Source organism: Leptodactylus fuscus, chromosome 5, assembly GCF_031893055.1.
Source record: "Leptodactylus fuscus isolate aLepFus1 chromosome 5, aLepFus1.hap2, whole genome shotgun sequence".
NCBI classification, from domain to species: Eukaryota; Metazoa; Chordata; class Amphibia; order Anura; family Leptodactylidae; genus Leptodactylus; species Leptodactylus fuscus.
The window spans coordinates 19,473,092-19,490,532 of NC_134269.1; the positions used below are offsets into that span (position 1 = coordinate 19,473,092).

At 46.5% G+C, this 17,441-nt stretch overlaps 1 pseudogene; it reads left to right on the top strand.

Annotated features, from left to right (window-relative positions):
- Positions 1-14,860: 14,860 nt before the first annotated feature.
- LOC142205577 (U1 spliceosomal RNA) lies at positions 14,861-15,009 on the top strand (annotated as a pseudogene).
- The last annotated feature ends 2,432 nt before the right edge of the window (positions 15,010-17,441 follow it).

Here is a 17,441-nt window from a genome sequence, read left to right on the forward strand (position 1 = left end):
TTGCCCTTGGTGGGATTTGAACACCAGGACTCCAGCACTGCAAGGCTGCAGTGCTAACCACCGAGTGGCCCCTTTCTTTTCCTTCTTTTTTTTGTACGTCACTGGTTACACCATATTTTGGTTGCCCTACACAATACTGTACAATATGACTACTTCTTGTTAGATGGGCAGAAATTCTGATCAGCACCGGACAATGTTCCTGACTGCCCCATATAACATGTTCATGGAGTAACTGCTGCACTAAAGATGACAGGATTACGCCCCTGCCCGCTGCCAATAGTTGTGTAGTTTTGTTTTTCTAGAAATACTAATTCAGCAGCTGACAGAGCAACCTGGGACCTGAGCTATTTAATAACCGGAACAAAAGAACGGACAACGTTCCACTGCGTGACCTTGTAGAAAACAATGACTGGAATGCAGCGCCAGAGCGTGAACAATAAGGACTTTTCATGCAATGACAATATATCAACTGCAGAACCCACAATCACTGTTTCCCATAATGCTTTGTGACAAAACAAGAAATAGAAAGTGCAAACAAGGATGACGTGTGTGTTCATTATATGTGCATGGACTGGATGATTTCCTTGATCGTCTTGCTAAACTGAATTTAGAATCTTATTTTCCAGGAGTTCTAAATACTAATGACAATAGTAGCAATCCGGTTCTTTATATATCGGGTCGTAAAGGGGTTTTCCAGCCCCAAATCAAATTTTCTTACTGATAACCTAACCACAGTATAGGTCATCAGTATTCGATCTGCTGGGGACTGGCATTCAGACCCCGCACAGTTCATCAGTTCTAGCAACCCCCGAGTGTTGGAAGCCACGTGCAATGCTGCTCCTGGTCAAGTAACCAGGGAAAATGCTCTTGTCATGAAGTGGGTAGAAAATGCCCAATGAAATTGGGGAAGGAAGCTGCAAAAATAAGCATCCTGCTTGATCTTGCTGATTCAGCCATAGAATCGATAGCTCTGCTTTGGCATGCCGCTGTGGGGAGGCAGGGGGTTGGAAATGAAGATGAATATCTACCTCAAATTCTTCTCCATTTTCCACCATCTGAACTCAGCTTAATGCTGCTCACACTGGTTGTTTACTGTTATACTCCATTTGTGTTAAAGGGGTTGGACACTTTCAGATCAATATTGACAAACAAATGTGAAATAAGAAGATATATAATTTCCAATATACTTTCTGTATCAATTCCTTACGGTTTTCTAGATTTCGGCTTGCTGTCATTCATTCTGTTACTTCTAGAGCAGGGGTAGGGAACCTTTGGCTCTCCAGCTGCTGTGAAACTACAACTCCCAGCATGCTCCATTCACTTCCATGGGAGTTCCCAGAACAGCAGAGCCAGTATGCATGCTGGGAGTTGTAGTTTTGCAACAGCTGGAGAGCCGTACGTTCCCTACCCCTGTTCTAGAAGATAAAACTCTGATCATGGTCATGTGATTTACAGTCCATGGTCATGTGATGAGCACACAAGTGCCACTTGTTACAGTCACAGCACAGTAATCAGACATCTGTGCACCTGTGTGCTCATCACATGACCATGGTCAGAGTTTTATCCTCTAGAAGTGACAGAATGAATAACAGCAAGCCGAAATCTAGAAAACCGTGAGGAATTGATACAGAAAGTATATTGGAAAATTGTATATCTTTTTATTGTACATTTGTTTGTCAATATTGGTCTGAAAGTGGCCAACCCCTTTAAGGAATGGTGACTTATTCTCCGTTCTCACGGAGTAACGTGCCGCTCATTTAGACATGTATACACGTGTCAGAGTGCGGCGCTTCAAAACAGATCCTATTGATTTCAATGGATGACGGCCTACGCGCGTAACACATTGAAATCAATGTGTTAAAAAAGCCTCCCATTGATTTCAATGTGTAGCGCACGTAAGCCGGCACCCATTGAAATCAATGGGATCTGTTTTGAAGCACCGCGCTCTGACACGTGTATACATGTCTATATGAGCGGCACGTTACTCCGTGAGAACGGAGCCTTAGGGTAAGCTCACATGTAGTTTTTTGGTCAGGATTTTGAGGCCGTATTTGCCTCAAAATCCTGGCCAAAAAGACAGCTGCCCCTGAAATCAATGGGAAACACTCAGGAGTTTTTTCCAGGAGCTGTTTCTTCTGGCTCCCAGAAAAAAGAAGAGAGATACTCATTCTTCAGGCCAAGTCGCCTCGCGAGTCTGCCTGAAGACACCCCCTCCTCCGGACTAGGTCCATTCATGGGCCTAATCCGGAGCGGATTGCGCGGCTGGATGCCAGTGCAGTGCACCGGCTTTCAGTTGCGGCTACCCGGCTTTCAGGTTCCGGTCCAAAAAACTCTGTATGAATGGTCCTAGTCCGGAGGAGGGAATCACGAGGCGACTCGGCCTGAAGAATGAGCATCTCGCCTCTTTTTTTTCCGGGAGCTGGAAGAAACAGCTCCCGGAAAAAACTACTGAGCGGCTCACATTGAAATCAATGGGAGCCGTCTTTTTGGTAAGTTCACACAAAAGAGTTTTTTGGTCAGGGTTTTGGCAGAAATCCGCCTCCAAACTCTGAACAAAAAAACGCCTCACCATTCAAAGTATGTAAAACATTTCTGAGTCTCTGCCGCTAGCGTTTTTTCCGCTAGCGGCAAAAAAGAAGCGAGATGTCCATTCTTTTTGAAGCCATGAGCGTTTTCCGGCTCGTGGATTCAATGCAAGTCAATGTAAGATGGTTTTTCCTGCTCGCTGTTTTTTGGACAGAAGCGGAACCTGAAGCGGAAATGGCAAAAAACCTGATCAGGAAACACCAGGCGTTTTTTAAATATAATTCATGATCACATTCCAAAAGGAAAATGGATCAGGAAACTCCTCGAAAACCGCCTCAAAAAACACTTCAGGAAAAACTCTTCTAATGGCAAAAAACGCATCACGCATTTTCTGGTCCGGTTTTGACAATGCCAAAATCCTGACCAAAAAACTCAGTGTGAACTTACCCTTATATGGCTTCAAAATCCTGACCAAAAAACTCCGTGTGAACTTACCCTAATGTGTCTGGGGACACCAGCGTTGTATTCAGCTACCGTTTTATTAACTGTGCTCCTCCTGTTCATCAGAATAATTCCTGACATCCTCCTCTGACCCCTTTAATAGACGCAAAAGCGTAACTATAGGTGGGTGCAGCAGTGGCAGTTGCTATTGGTCCCTGAGAGGGCCTCCAAAGGTCCTTGTCACATGGTCAATAGCACATGGTAGGTAAGGACTAGAGATGAGCGAACACTAAAATGTTCGAGGTTCGAAATTCGATTCGAACAGCCGCTCAATGTTCGTGTGTTCGAACGGGTTTCGAACCCCATTATAGTCTATGGGGAACAGATACTCGTTAAGGGGGAAACCCAAATCCGTGTCTGGAGGGTCACCAAGTCCACTATGACACCCCAGGAAATGATGCCAACACCTCTGGAATGACACTGGGACAGCAGGGGAAGCATGTCTGGGGGCATCTAACACACCAAAGACCCTCTATTACCCCAACATCACAGCCTAACAACTACACACTTTACACACTCAATACCACCTCTCTGACAGTAGGAAAACACCTTGAAACATGTGTATTTGGCACTTGCAGTGAGGAGAGCTTGTCACCAGCAGTGAATTTGGCCCTTGTAGTAAGTTGAAGTTGGCACCAACATTTGTTTTGAAAATCAGGGTGGATTGAGCCTCTAACCAGCAGAGTTTGGGCAAATTCATGGTGGAGGGAGCCTCTAAACACCCCAGTTTGGACCAATTCATGGTGGAGGGAGACTCTAAAAACCCCAGTTTGGACCAATTCATGGTGGAGGGAGACTCTAAAAACCCCAGTTTGGACCAATTCATGGTGGAGGGAGACTCTAAAAACCCCAGTTTGGACCAATTCATGGTGGAGGGAGACTCTAAAAACCCCAGTTTGGACCAATTCATGGTGGAGGGAGCCTCTAAAAACCCCAGTTTGGACCAATTCATGGTGGAGGGAGCCTCTAACCAGCCCAGTTTGGACCAATTAATGGTGGAGGGAGCCTCTAAACAGCCCAGTTTTGGGAAATTCATGGTGGAGGGAGCCTCTAACCAGCCCAGTTTGGACCAATTCATGGTGGAGGGAGCCTCTAAACAGCCCAGTTTGGGCAAATTCATGGTGGAGGGAGCCTCTAACCAGCCCAGTTTGGACCAATTAATGGTGGAGGGAGCCTCTAAACAGCCCAGTTTGGACCAATTAATGGTGGAGGGAGCCTCTAACCAGCCCAGTTTGGACCAATTAATGGTGGAGGGAGCCTCTAACCAGCCCAGTTTGGACCAATTAATGGTGGAGGGAGCCTCTAACCAGCCCAGTTTGGACCAATTAATGGTGGAGGGAGCCTCTAACCAGCCCAGTTTGGACCAATTAATGGTGGAGGGAGCCTCTAACCAGCCCAGTTTGGACCAATTAATGGTGGAGGGAGCCTCTAACCAGCCCAGTTTGGACCAATTAATGGTGGAGGGAGCCTCTAACCAGCCCAGTTTGGACCAATTAATGGTGGAGGGAGCCTCTAACCAGCCCAGTTTGGACCAATTAATGGTGGAGGGAGCCTCTAAACAGCCCAGTTTGGGCAAATTCATGGTGGAGGGAGCCTCTAACCAGCCCAGTTTGGACCAATTCATGGTGGAGGGAGCCTCTAAACAGCCCAGTTTGGGCAAATTCATGGTGGAGGGAGCCTCTAACCAGCCCAGTTTGGACCAATTAATGGTGGAGGGAGCCTCTAAACAGCCCAGTTTGGACCAATTAATGGTGGAGGGAGCCTCTAACCAGCCCAGTTTGGACCAATTAATGGTGGAGGGAGCCTCTAACCAGCCCAGTTTGGACCAATTAATGGTGGAGGGAGCCTCTAACCAGCCCAGTTTGGACCAATTAATGGTGGAGGGAGCCTCTAAACAGCCAAGTTTTGGGAAATTCATGGTGGAGGGAGCCTCTAACCAGCCCAGTTTGGACCAATTCATGGTGGAGGGAGCCTCTAAACAGCCCAGTTTGGGCAAATTCATGGTGGAGGGAGCCTCTAAAAAACCCAGTTTGGACCAATTCATGGTGGAGGGAGCCTCTAATTAGCCCAGTTTGGACCAATTAATTGTGGAGGGAGCCTCTAACCAGCCCAGTTTGGACCAATTAATGGTGGAGGGAGCCTCTAACCACCCCAGTTTGGGCAAATTCATGGTGGAGGGAGCCTCTAACCAGCCCAGTTTGGACCAATTAATGGTGGAGGGAGCCTCTAAACAGCCAAGTTTTGGGAAATTCATGGTGGAGGGAGCCTCTAACCAGCCCAGTTTGGGCAAATTCATGGTGGAGGGAGCCTCTAACCAGCCCAGTTTGGACCAATTAATGGTGGAGGGAGCCTCTAACCAGCCCAGTTTGGACCAATTAATGGTGGAGGGAGCCTCTAAACAGCCAAGTTTTGGAAAATTCATGGTGGAGGGAGCCTCTAACCAGCCCAGTTTGGACCAATTCATGGTGGAGGGAGCCTCTAAACAGCCCAGTTTGGGCAAATTCATGGTGGAGGGAGCCTCTAACCAGCCCAGTTTGGACCAATTCATGGTGGAGGGAGCCTCTAAACAGCCCAGTTTGGGCAAATTCATGGTGGAGGGAGCCTCTAAAAAACCCAGTTTGGACCAATTCATGGTGGAGGGAGCCTCTAATTAGCCCAGTTTGGACCAATTAATTGTGGAGGGAGCCTCTAACCAGCCCAGTTTGGACCAATTAATGGTGGAGGGAGCCTCTAAAAAACCCAGTTTGGACCAATTCATGGTGGAGGGAGCCTCTAATTAGCCCAGTTTGGACCAATTAATTGTGGAGGGAGCCTCTAACCAGCCCAGTTTGGACCAATTAATGGTGGAGGGAGCCTCTAACCACCCCAGTTTGGACCAATTCATGGTGGAGGGAGCCTCTAACCACCCCAGTTTGGACCAATTCATGGTGGAGGGAGCCTCTAAACAGCCCAGTTTGGGCAAATTCATGGTGGAGGGAGCCTCTAACCAGCAGAGTTGGTGGAAATCAGGGTGGAGGGAGCCTCTAACCAGCAGAGTTGGGGGAAATCAGGGTGGAGGGAGCCTAGTATTAGCAGAATTGTGCAACGCTTATGGTGGATGAGTATGAGGATGCGGAGGAATTGGAGAGGTTGAGTACAGACATGGAGTTTCATGTTGGGGTGCTTTACACAGGTGGGCACAAAAATGACGGCTCTACCCAGTGGTGGTTCATTTTTATCAAAGTGAGCCGGTCGGCACTCTCAGCTGACAGACGGGTGCGCTTGTCAGTGATGATGCCACCGGCTGCACTGAACACCCTCTCAGATAGGACGCTGGCGGCAGGACAGGACAGCACCTCCAAGGCATATAGGGCAAGTTCAAGCCACAGGTCCAACTTCGACACCCAATACGTGTAGGGCGCAGAGGGGTCGGAGAGGACAGGGCTGTGGTCGGAAAGGTATTCCCGCAACATGCGCCTATACTTCTCACGCCTGGTGACACTAGGACCCTCCGTGGCGGCACTTTGGCGAGGGGGGTGCCATCAAGGTGTCCCAGACCTTAGACAGTGTGCCCCTCGTTTGTGTGGACCGGTGAGAACTTGGTTGCCTACTGGAGGAACTGCCCTCCCTGCCGCCAACGTCACATGCTGGAAACATCTCCATCATATTCTGCACCAATTGCCTGTGGCAAGCATTGATGCGATTGGCCCTCCCCTCTACCGGAATAAAAGACGAGATGTTGTTTTTATACCGGGGGTCAAGGATAGCAAAGATCCAGTACTGGTTGTCCTCCATGATTTTGACAATACGCTTGTCGGTTGTAAAGCACCCCAACATGAACTCATCCATGTCTGCCACAGTGTTAGTTGGCATGACTCCTCTGGCCCCACCGGAAAGTTCAATCTCCATTTCCTCCTCATCCTCCATGTCTACCCATCCGCGCTGCAACAATGGGACGATTCGAAGTTGCCCGGAAGCCTCCTGTATCACCATCACATCATCGGACAACTCTTCTTCCTCCTCCTCCTCCTCCTCCTCCTCCTCCATTAAACGCAGTGAAGCGGACAGATGTGTGGACCTACTCTCCAGCTGTGACGGATCGGATGCTATCCCTAACTCCTCTGTGTGATCTGAGTTATCCCTGATGTCAATCAGGGATTCTCTCAGAACACACAAGAGCGGGATTGTAAGGCTCACCATCGCATCCTCAGAGCTCACCCTCCTTGTGGACTCCTCAAAGACCCGTAGGATGTCACAAAGGTCTCTCATCCATGGCCACTCATGGATGTGAAACTGAGGCAGCTGACTTTGTGGCACCCTAGGGTTTTGTAGCTGGTATTCCATCAAAGGTCTCTGCTGCTCAACCACTCTATTCAACATCTGAAACGTTGAGTTCCAGCGTGTGGGGACGTCGCACAAAAGCCGGTGTTGTGGCACATGCAGGCGTTGCTGGAGAGATTTTAAGCTAGCAGCGGCTACTGTCGACTTGCGAAAGTGGGCGCACATGCGCCGCACTTTCACCAGTAGCTCTGGAACATTGGGGTAGCTCTTTAGGAAACGTTGCACCACTAGGTTGAAGACGTGGGCCAGGCATGGAACATGTTGGAGTCCGGCAAGCTCCAGAGCTGCTACCAGGTTCCGGCCGTTATCACAAACGACCATGCCTGGGCCCAGGTGCAGCGGCTCAAACCATATTGCCGTCTCATCGAGGAGGGCATCCCTCACCTCGGAGGCAGTGTGCTGTCTGTCCCCCAAGCTGATCAGCTTCAGCACAGCCTGCTGACGTCTACCAACGCCAGTGCTGCAACGTTTCCAACTCGTAGCTGGGGTCAATCTAACAGCGGAGGAGGAGGCGGTGGCGGAGGAGGAGGCGGTGGCGGAGGAGGAGGCGGTAGAGGAGGAGGAGGAGGGGGGTGTTCTTCTCGTGTCCCTGCCAGGAATGTTAGGCGGGGAGACGAGGTACACCGGGCCAGTTTGGGAAGCAGTCCCAGCCTCAACTACATTCACCCAGTGTGCCGTCAGTGAAATGTAGCGTCCCTGTCCGCATGCACTTGTCCACGCGTCGGTGGTCAAGTGGACCTTTGTGCAAAGCGCGGAACTAAGGGCCCGCCTGATGTTGAGTGACACGTGCTGGTGCAAGGCGGGGACGGCACACCGGGAGAAGTAGTGACGGCTAGGGACGGCATAGCGAGGTGCCGCAGTTGCCATCAGGTCCAGGAAGGCGGGAGTTTCAACAAGCCGGAACGCCAACATCTCCTGGGCCAGCAGTTTAGCGATGTTGGCGTTCAAGGCTTGCGCGTGTGGGTGGTTAGCAGTGTATTTCTGCCGCCGCTCCAATGTCTGAGAGATGGTGGGTTGTTGTAAAGAAACGCCTGATGGTGCCTTTGATGGTGCAGGAGAAGGAGATAAGACAGGACCAGGGGAGGATGAGGTAGAAGTCAACAAAGTGGCGGAGGCAGATGAAGTGGTGTCCTGGCTCGTCCTCTGGAGTGCATCGCCAGCACAGTCAGCAGTGGCAGTGGCAGAGGCAGAGGCAGTGGCAGTGGCGTGAACGGCAGGCGGCCTTTGTCCTGCCGTTGCTGCCTGCCACTGATTCCAGTGCTTGGATTCCAAATGACGGCGCATTGAAGTGGTGGACAGGTTGCTCTTCTCAGAGCCCCTAATCAATTTCGAGAGGCAAATTGTGCAGACAACACTATATCTGTCCTCGGCGCATTCCTTGAAAAAACTCCACACCTTCGAGAAACGTGCCCTCGAGGTGGGAGTTTTTCGGGGCTGGGTACGAACTGGAACATCTTGGGAGATTCCGGGTGTGGCCTGGCTTCGCCTAAGCTGCTGACCTCTGCCTCTGCCTCTAGCTACCCTTTTTGGTGCTGCACCTGCCTCAACATCCACACTACTTTCCCCGCTTGACATCCCCCCTGTCCAGGTCGGGTCAGTGTCCTCATCATCCACCACTTCCTCTTCCAACTCCTGTCTCATCTCCTCCTCCCGCACAATGCGCCGGTCAACTGGATGCCCTGACGGCAACTGCGTCACATCATCGTCGATGAGGGTGGGTTGCTGGTCATCCACCACCAAATCGAACGGAGATGGAGGAGACTCTAGTGTTTGAGCATCTGGATACAGATGCTCCTCTGTTAGGTTCGTGGAATCGTGACGTGGAGAGGCAGGTTGAGGGACAATGAAAGGAGCGGAGAACAGCTCTGGGGAGCAGGGACAGTTTGGGTTATTGTTCTGTAAAGCTTCGGAATTTTGGGAGGAAGGAAGACAAGACTGTTGGGTAATAGGAGGAGAGGAGGCAGAGTCTGACTGGCTGCTGGACAATGTGCTGTAAGCGTTCTCTGACAGCCATTGCAAGACCTGTTCCTGGTTCTCGGGCCTACTAAGGTTTGTACCCTGCAGTTTAGTTAATGTGGCAAGCAACCCTGGCACTGTGGAGTGGCGCAATGCTTGCTGCCCCACAGGAGTAGGCACGGGACGCCCTGTGGCTTCACTGCTACCTTGCTCCCCAGAACCATTCCCCCGACCTCGCCCACGGCCTCGTCCACGTCCCTTTCCGGGAGCCTTGCGCATTTTGAATTCCTAGTTAGAAATTGGCACTGTATACCAGTAGTAAAAATTGTGGGTGCACGTAACCCCAATATATTCTTTGAATTACCAGTCAGAAACTGGCACTATATGGCAGTAGCAAGAAATGAGGGTATTTGTATTCCCAATATACTCTTTGAATTCCCAGTCAGACAATGGCACTGTATACCAGTAGTAAAAATTGTGGGTGCACGTAACCCCAATATATTCTTTGAATTCCCAGTCAGAAACTGGCACTATATGGCAGTAGCAAGAAATGAGGGTATTTGTATTCCCAATATACTCTTTGAATTCCCAGTCAGACAATGGCACTGTATACCAGTAGTAAAAATTGTGGGTGCACGTAACCCCAATATATTCTTTGAATTACCAGTCAGAAACTGGCACTATATGGCAGTAGCAAGAAATGAGGGTATTTATAACCCCAATATATTCTTTGAATTCCCAGTCAGACAATGGCACTGTATACCAGTAGTAAAAATTGTGGGTGCACGTAACCCCAATATATTCTTTGAATTACCAGTCAGAAACTGGCACTATATGGCAGTAGCAAGAAATGAGGGTATTTATAACCCCAATATATTCTTTGAATTCCCAGTCAGACAATGGCACTGTATACCAGTAGTAAAAATTGTGGGTGCACGTAACCCCAATATATTCTTTGAATTCCCAGTCAGAAACTGGCACTATATGGCAGTAGCAAGAAATGAGGGTATTTGTATTCCCAATATACTCTTTGAATTCCCAGTCAGACAATGGCACTGTATACCAGTAGTAAAAATTGTGGGTGCACGTAACCCCAATATATTCTTTGAATTACCAGTCAGAAACTGGCACTATATGGCAGTAGCAAGAAATGAGGGTATTTATAACCCCAATATATTCTTTGAATTCCCAGTCAGACAATGGCACTGTATACCAGTAGTAAAAATTGTGGGTGCACGTAACCCCAATATATTCTTTGAATTCCCAGTCAGAAACTGGCACTATATGGCAGTAGCAAGAAATGAGGGTATTTGTATTCCCAATATACTCTTTGAATTCCCAGTCAGACAATGGCACTGTATACCAGTAGTAAAAATTGTGGGTGCACGTAACCCCAATATATTCTTTGAATTCCCAGTCAGAAACTGGCACTATATGGCAGTAGCAAGAAATGAGGGTATTTATAACCCCAATATATTCTTTGAATTCCCAGTCAGACAATGGCACTGTATACCAGTAGTAAAAATTGTGGGTGCACGTAACCCCAATATATTCTTTGAATTCCCAGTCAGAAACTGGCACTATATGGCAGTAGCAAGAAATGAGGGTATTTGTATTCCCAATATACTCTTTGAATTCCCAGTCAGACAATGGCACTGTATACCAGTAGTAAAAATTGTGGGTGCACGTAACCCCAATATATTCTTTGAATTACCAGTCAGAAACTGGCACTATATGGCAGTAGCAAGAAATGAGGGTATTTATAACCCCAATATATTCTTTGAATTCCCAGTCAGACAATGGCACTGTATACCAGTAGTAAAAATTGTGGGTGCACGTAACCCCAATATATTCTTTGAATTCCCAGTCAGAAACTGGCACTATATGGCAGTAGCAAGAAATGAGGGTATTTGTATTCCCAATATACTCTTTGAATTCCCAGTCAGACAATGGCACTGTATACCAGTAGTAAAAATTGTGGGTGCACGTAACCCCAATATATTCTTTGAATTCCCAGTCAGACACTGGCACTATATGGCAGTAGCAAGAAATGAGGGTATTTGTATTCCCAATATATTCTTTGAATTCCCAGTCAGACAATGGCACTGTATACCAGTAGTAAAAATTGTGGGTGCACGTAACCCCAATATATTCTTTGAATTACCAGTCAGAAACTGGCACTATATGGCAGTAGCAAGAAATGAGGGTATTTATAACCCCAATATATTCTTTGAATTCCCAGTCAGACAATGGCACTGTATACCAGTAGTAAAAATTGTGGGTGCACGTAACCCCAATATATTCTTTGAATTCCCAGTCAGAAACTGGCACTATATGGCAGTAGCAAGAAATGAGGGTATTTGTATTCCCAATATACTCTTTGAATTCCCAGTCAGACAATGGCACTGTATACCAGTAGTAAAAATTGTGGGTGCACGTAACCCCAATATATTCTTTGAATTACCAGTCAGAAACTGGCACTATATGGCAGTAGCAAGAAATGAGGGTATTTATAACCCCAATATATTCTTTGAATTCCCAGTCAGACAATGGCACTGTATACCAGTAGTAAAAATTGTGGGTGCACGTAACCCCAATATATTCTTTGAATTCCCAGTCAGAAACTGGCACTATATGGCAGTAGCAAGAAATGAGGGTATTTGTATTCCCAATATACTCTTTGAATTCCCAGTCAGACAATGGCACTGTATACCAGTAGTAAAAATTGTGGGTGCACGTAACCCCAATATATTCTTTGAATTCCCAGTCAGAAACTGGCACTATATGGCAGTAGCAAGAAATGAGGGTATTTATAACCCCAATATATTCTTTGAATTCCCAGTCAGACAATGGCACTGTATACCAGTAGTAAAAATTGTGGGTGCACGTAACCCCAATATATTCTTTGAATTCCCAGTCAGAAACTGGCACTATATGGCAGTAGCAAGAAATGAGGGTATTTGTATTCCCAATATACTCTTTGAATTCCCAGTCAGACAATGGCACTGTATACCAGTAGTAAAAATTGTGGGTGCACGTAACCCCAATATATTCTTTGAATTACCAGTCAGAAACTGGCACTATATGGCAGTAGCAAGAAATGAGGGTATTTATAACCCCAATATATTCTTTGAATTCCCAGTCAGACAATGGCACTGTATACCAGTAGTAAAAATTGTGGGTGCACGTAACCCCAATATATTCTTTGAATTCCCAGTCAGAAACTGGCACTATATGGCAGTAGCAAGAAATGAGGGTATTTGTATTCCCAATATACTCTTTGAATTCCCAGTCAGACAATGGCACTGTATACCAGTAGTAAAAATTGTGGGTGCACGTAACCCCAATATATTCTTTGAATTCCCAGTCAGACACTGGCACTATATGGCAGTAGCAAGAAATGAGGGTATTTGTATTCCCAATATATTCTTTGAATTCCCAGTCAGACAATGGCACTGTATACCAGTAGTAAAAATTGTGGGTGCACGTAACCCCAATATATTCTTTGAATTACCAGTCAGAAACTGGCACTATATGGCAGTAGCAAGAAATGAGGGTATTTATAACCCCAATATATTCTTTGAATTCCCAGTCAGACAATGGCACTGTATACCAGTAGTAAAAATTGTGGGTGCACGTAACCCCAATATATTCTTTGAATTACCAGTCAGAAACTGGCACTATATGGCAGTAGCAAGAAATGAGGGTATTTATAACCCCAATATACTCTTTGAATTCCCAGTCAGACAATGGCACTGTATACCAGTAGTAAAAATTGTGGGTGCACGTAACCCCAATATATTCTTTGAATTACCAGTCAGAAACTGGCACTATATGGCAGTAGCAAGAAATGAGGGTATTTATAACCCCAATATATTCTTTGAATTCCCAGTCAGACAATGGCACTGTATACCAGTAGTAAAAATTGTGGGTGCACGTAACCCCAATATATTCTTTGAATTACCAGTCAGAAACTGGCACTATATGGCAGTAGCAAGAAATGAGGGTATTTATAACCCCAATATATTCTTTGAATTCCCAGTCAGACAATGGCACTGTATACCAGTAGTAAAAATTGTGGGTGCACGTAACCCCAATATATTCTTTGAATTCCCAGTCAGAAACTGGCACTATATGGCAGTAGCAAGAAATGAGGGTATTTATAACCCCAATATATTCTTTGAATTCCCAGTCAGACAATGGCACTGTATACCAGTAGTAAAAATTGTGGGTGCACGTAACCCCAATATATTCTTTGAATTCCCAGTCAGAAACTGGCACTATATGGCAGTAGCAAGAAATGAGGGTATTTGTATTCCCAATATACTCTTTGAATTCCCAGTCAGACAATGGCACTGTATACCAGTAGTAAAAATTGTGGGTGCACGTAACCCCAATATATTCTTTGAATTCCCAGTCAGACACTGGCACTATATGGCAGTAGCAAGAAATGAGGGTATTTGTATTCCCAATATATTCTTTGAATTCCCAGTCAGACAATGGCACTGTATACCAGTAGTAAAAATTGTGGGTGCACGTAACCCCAATATATTCTTTGAATTACCAGTCAGAAACTGGCACTATATGGCAGTAGCAAGAAATGAGGGTATTTGTATTCCCAATATATTCTTTGAATTCCCAGTCAGACAATGGCACTGTATACCAGTAGTAAAAATTGTGGGTGCACGTAACCCCAATATATTCTTTGAATTCCCAGTCAGACACTGGCACTGTATACCAGTAGTAAAAATTGTGGGTGTATATAGCCCCAATTCTATTGCTAGGGGACTTGCAGGGTATTTCTGGGGTGAAGGTGGGGGGGCACACCGTTGGAACGGGTATCGGGGTATATATCGGGTATACGGGAATACACTGACAGTGTATTCCATTCAGGATCCTGGGAAAGCTGGGTTGCGGCGATTGAGCCCGTCAGTGCCACGTTACACTGACAAGCTTCTCCCTGGAATTTAGCTCTTACAAGAGCTGTTGGTTGTCTTCTCCTTCCTATCCTAGCCTGTCCCTGCCTACCCAGAATCTAAGCCCTAGCTAGCTGGACGGAAACCTCCGTCCTCGGTGAATTGCAAGCTCAGAATGACGCGAAGCTGGGCGTCGCTGTTCTTTTAAATTAGAGGTCACATGTTTTCGGCAGCCAATGGGTTTTGCCTACTTTTTTCAACGTCACCGGTGTCGTAGTTCCTGTCCCACCTACCCAGCGCTGTTATTGGAGCAAAAAAGGCGCCAGGGAAGGTGGGAGGGGAATCGAGTAATGGCGCACTTTACCACGCGGTGTTCGATTCGATTCGAACATGCCGAACAGCCTAATATCCGATCGAACATGAGTTCGATAGAACACTGTTCGCTCATCTCTAGTAAGGACCCCATTACAGCATTAGGGCCCAGGAGCTATCAGTTAGGCTCTGAGTAGATGAGTTGTTGCCATTCACATGATCCGCGTTCGCTGGATGTTTTTCCTTGATCACAGTATTCTTAGTATACTCCCCACACCGCTGCACCTGAAAACTTCACAAGGTTGTTAGAAAACAAAAACTTGGCCTCGATACTTACCTGGCAGGGGAGATACCATGATCGCTACGGTGGTTCTCCCAGGGTAAGGCTCATCCATGCTGACCCCTGCGATTTCCCCAAATGCGGGAAACTCAACTGCATAATCTGTGGCAGTGGGGCACTGCGTTTCGCTTTCCCACGATTTTCTCAACCCCCCCCCAAAAAAAACAACAACTTGGCCTCAGCTAGTTTAACACTAATGACCAGGCCTAGATCCAAGTCGCTAAGATCACTGGATTTTTCCCATTCTAATGTGAAATGTTTACATTGAAAATGGAAAATTTGTCACTGGATTTTATGCTGTGCTCCGGTGTCTAATTTCCATAGAAGGCAGAACCAATTGTGTAAGGACAGTGGTCTCTAAGGAAAGGCGGGGGTCTCCAATACTCCCGTGTATAATTGTGTTGGAGATCTGATTATAATAAAAATGTATTAACTAAACCAACCTAATCCCTAAACTAGATATCAAAGTCTCTAAAATATAAATACATTGGCGATAAAAACGGTAGTGCAGAAACAATACATACTTCACCGAGTCCAGGGAAATAAGTAGTGACAAGAAATGTGCCTGTGTTGTTAGTCGTGTGTTCTTTTATTATTACATTGCACAAGTTTGTGGTTTAGACGTTTGTATTTCACAAGAGAGGAAGAAAGTGATGTAACTGGAAGAACACAAGGGAACAAAACCTCTTGAATCACGGAGACTGTGGAGACCGTACATCCGGCTCATCATATAGTCATTTGCTGAACTGATCGTAAAGATATCATCCAAGATGCAGAGTAAGGCACAGCAGCCATAGACACAAAACTGCCCAAGATCTTTGATCAAGACTTATTGAAAAGTTGTTTTACTTGTGATTATGAACAATTTCTTGTGAAGGTGAATATACTCATACTTGTAAAACTAGATATCAAATGTTTGTTCACTCAACAGCTCTTTCACCGAACAAGAAACCTGCACATGTGGCCAACATGAAGAGGGAAATAAGCCTCTCTCAGACACCTCTGACAGTGACGTACGCTAGGTTCGCACTAGTGTTCGGGTTTATGTTCTTCAGGTCCGCTTGGGGACCTGAAAAACGTAAACCCTATCCACTTAAAAAGAGGTTATCCGTGGACACTATAGAATTTTCTCTACGCATATGTTAAGTGGAATGGGGGATGGTGTCCCCGAATGCTACCGTGACTGCAGCTTTAAACTACTACAGGCACAAAGGATTGTGCATGTTAAAATCCAACATATCCGCTCCCATTTATTTCCCACATCTTATGTCAGGAAAAAGTCTCTATATACATTACATATATATATATATATATATATATATAAGTAACTCCTGTGAGGGGGTTACATCTGCGACCACCCCGGGAGAACCGTGCAGGAGGCTGGACTGTCACGGTGACCTTATAGGCACCAGAACTCCCAGGAGAGGTGCACAGGGAAATAGGCAGAGTCAGTTAGATGTGACGCCAGTTGGAGTATTGAGACACCCGCTGGTCCCTGGGCTGAGATGGTGATGTGGGTGCCAGTGCTCTACTCCAACAAAGAGCATTTGCCCAGGGCTTAGCCGCAAGGAAGGCAACGTCCAGGCCAGGATCAGTAGAAGTGCTCACTGCTTTATTGTAACAGGCATCTGCTGGTCACTTGTCCTGTAGCAGTGAGCTGTGGCACAGTGGCTTGTAGCTGGCTGACACCTTCCCATGTATTAGCAGAGAGTCTAAGATGGCTGCAGATCCAGATTCTGGTATACTGCAGGGGCTCAGTTACCTTGTAGAGGTCGGTGCAGGCTGCCAGGGTTATAGCTCTGCTCAGCCTGATGTAATTCCTGTCCTCTTACTGATAGTGATGGGGGCGCTGTCACACAGCTTCTCTGTCCTACTGCTGCTATGGGAATCCTCACAGCACAGTGTCTGAAACACAAGATGGCCACTGCCACCCTTCTCCTTCCCTGGCTCTTACAGAATACTACTTCCTCTCCCTGCTGTGACTATTTCCTGTTCCAGCTACAGATCCACTCACCATAGTGTGTGTTGCTATGGAGACCACAGCTCACTAGGACAAGTGAAACCAGAGAACAACAGCTTAACAACATTACACAAATGAATACAGAATAAACATGACAACATATACAAACCATCATAACATGTAAGGCACTTTTATGGCCAAATAACCATTAGTAACTCCTGTGAGGGGGTTACATATATATATATATATATATATAGACAACCTTTATCTCTGTGTGTATGGCCATCTCTGACCTGTAGGTTATTGTATGTCCTGTTAAAAAAAAAATTAAGGGCCTTAGGCCGGGGCCCCACTGGCCGGAAACGCCATGATTGCAGTTTTGAAAATCGCAGCCTGTCAATTGTATCTATGGAAATGCCGTCGGCTTTCCCATAGATATAATTGTAACAGAAAGTCCGCGGAGGAAAACTCTGCAAACTTTCTGTTGAAAGCGCTGTAAGAAGAACCGCAATGCGTTCATGCCGCAGTTGTTCCCGCAGCGCTTTAGCGCTGCTTTTCCACCCAGTGGGGCCTTAGCCTTTTTTTTAATGTCTGGACAACCAGGGGAGGT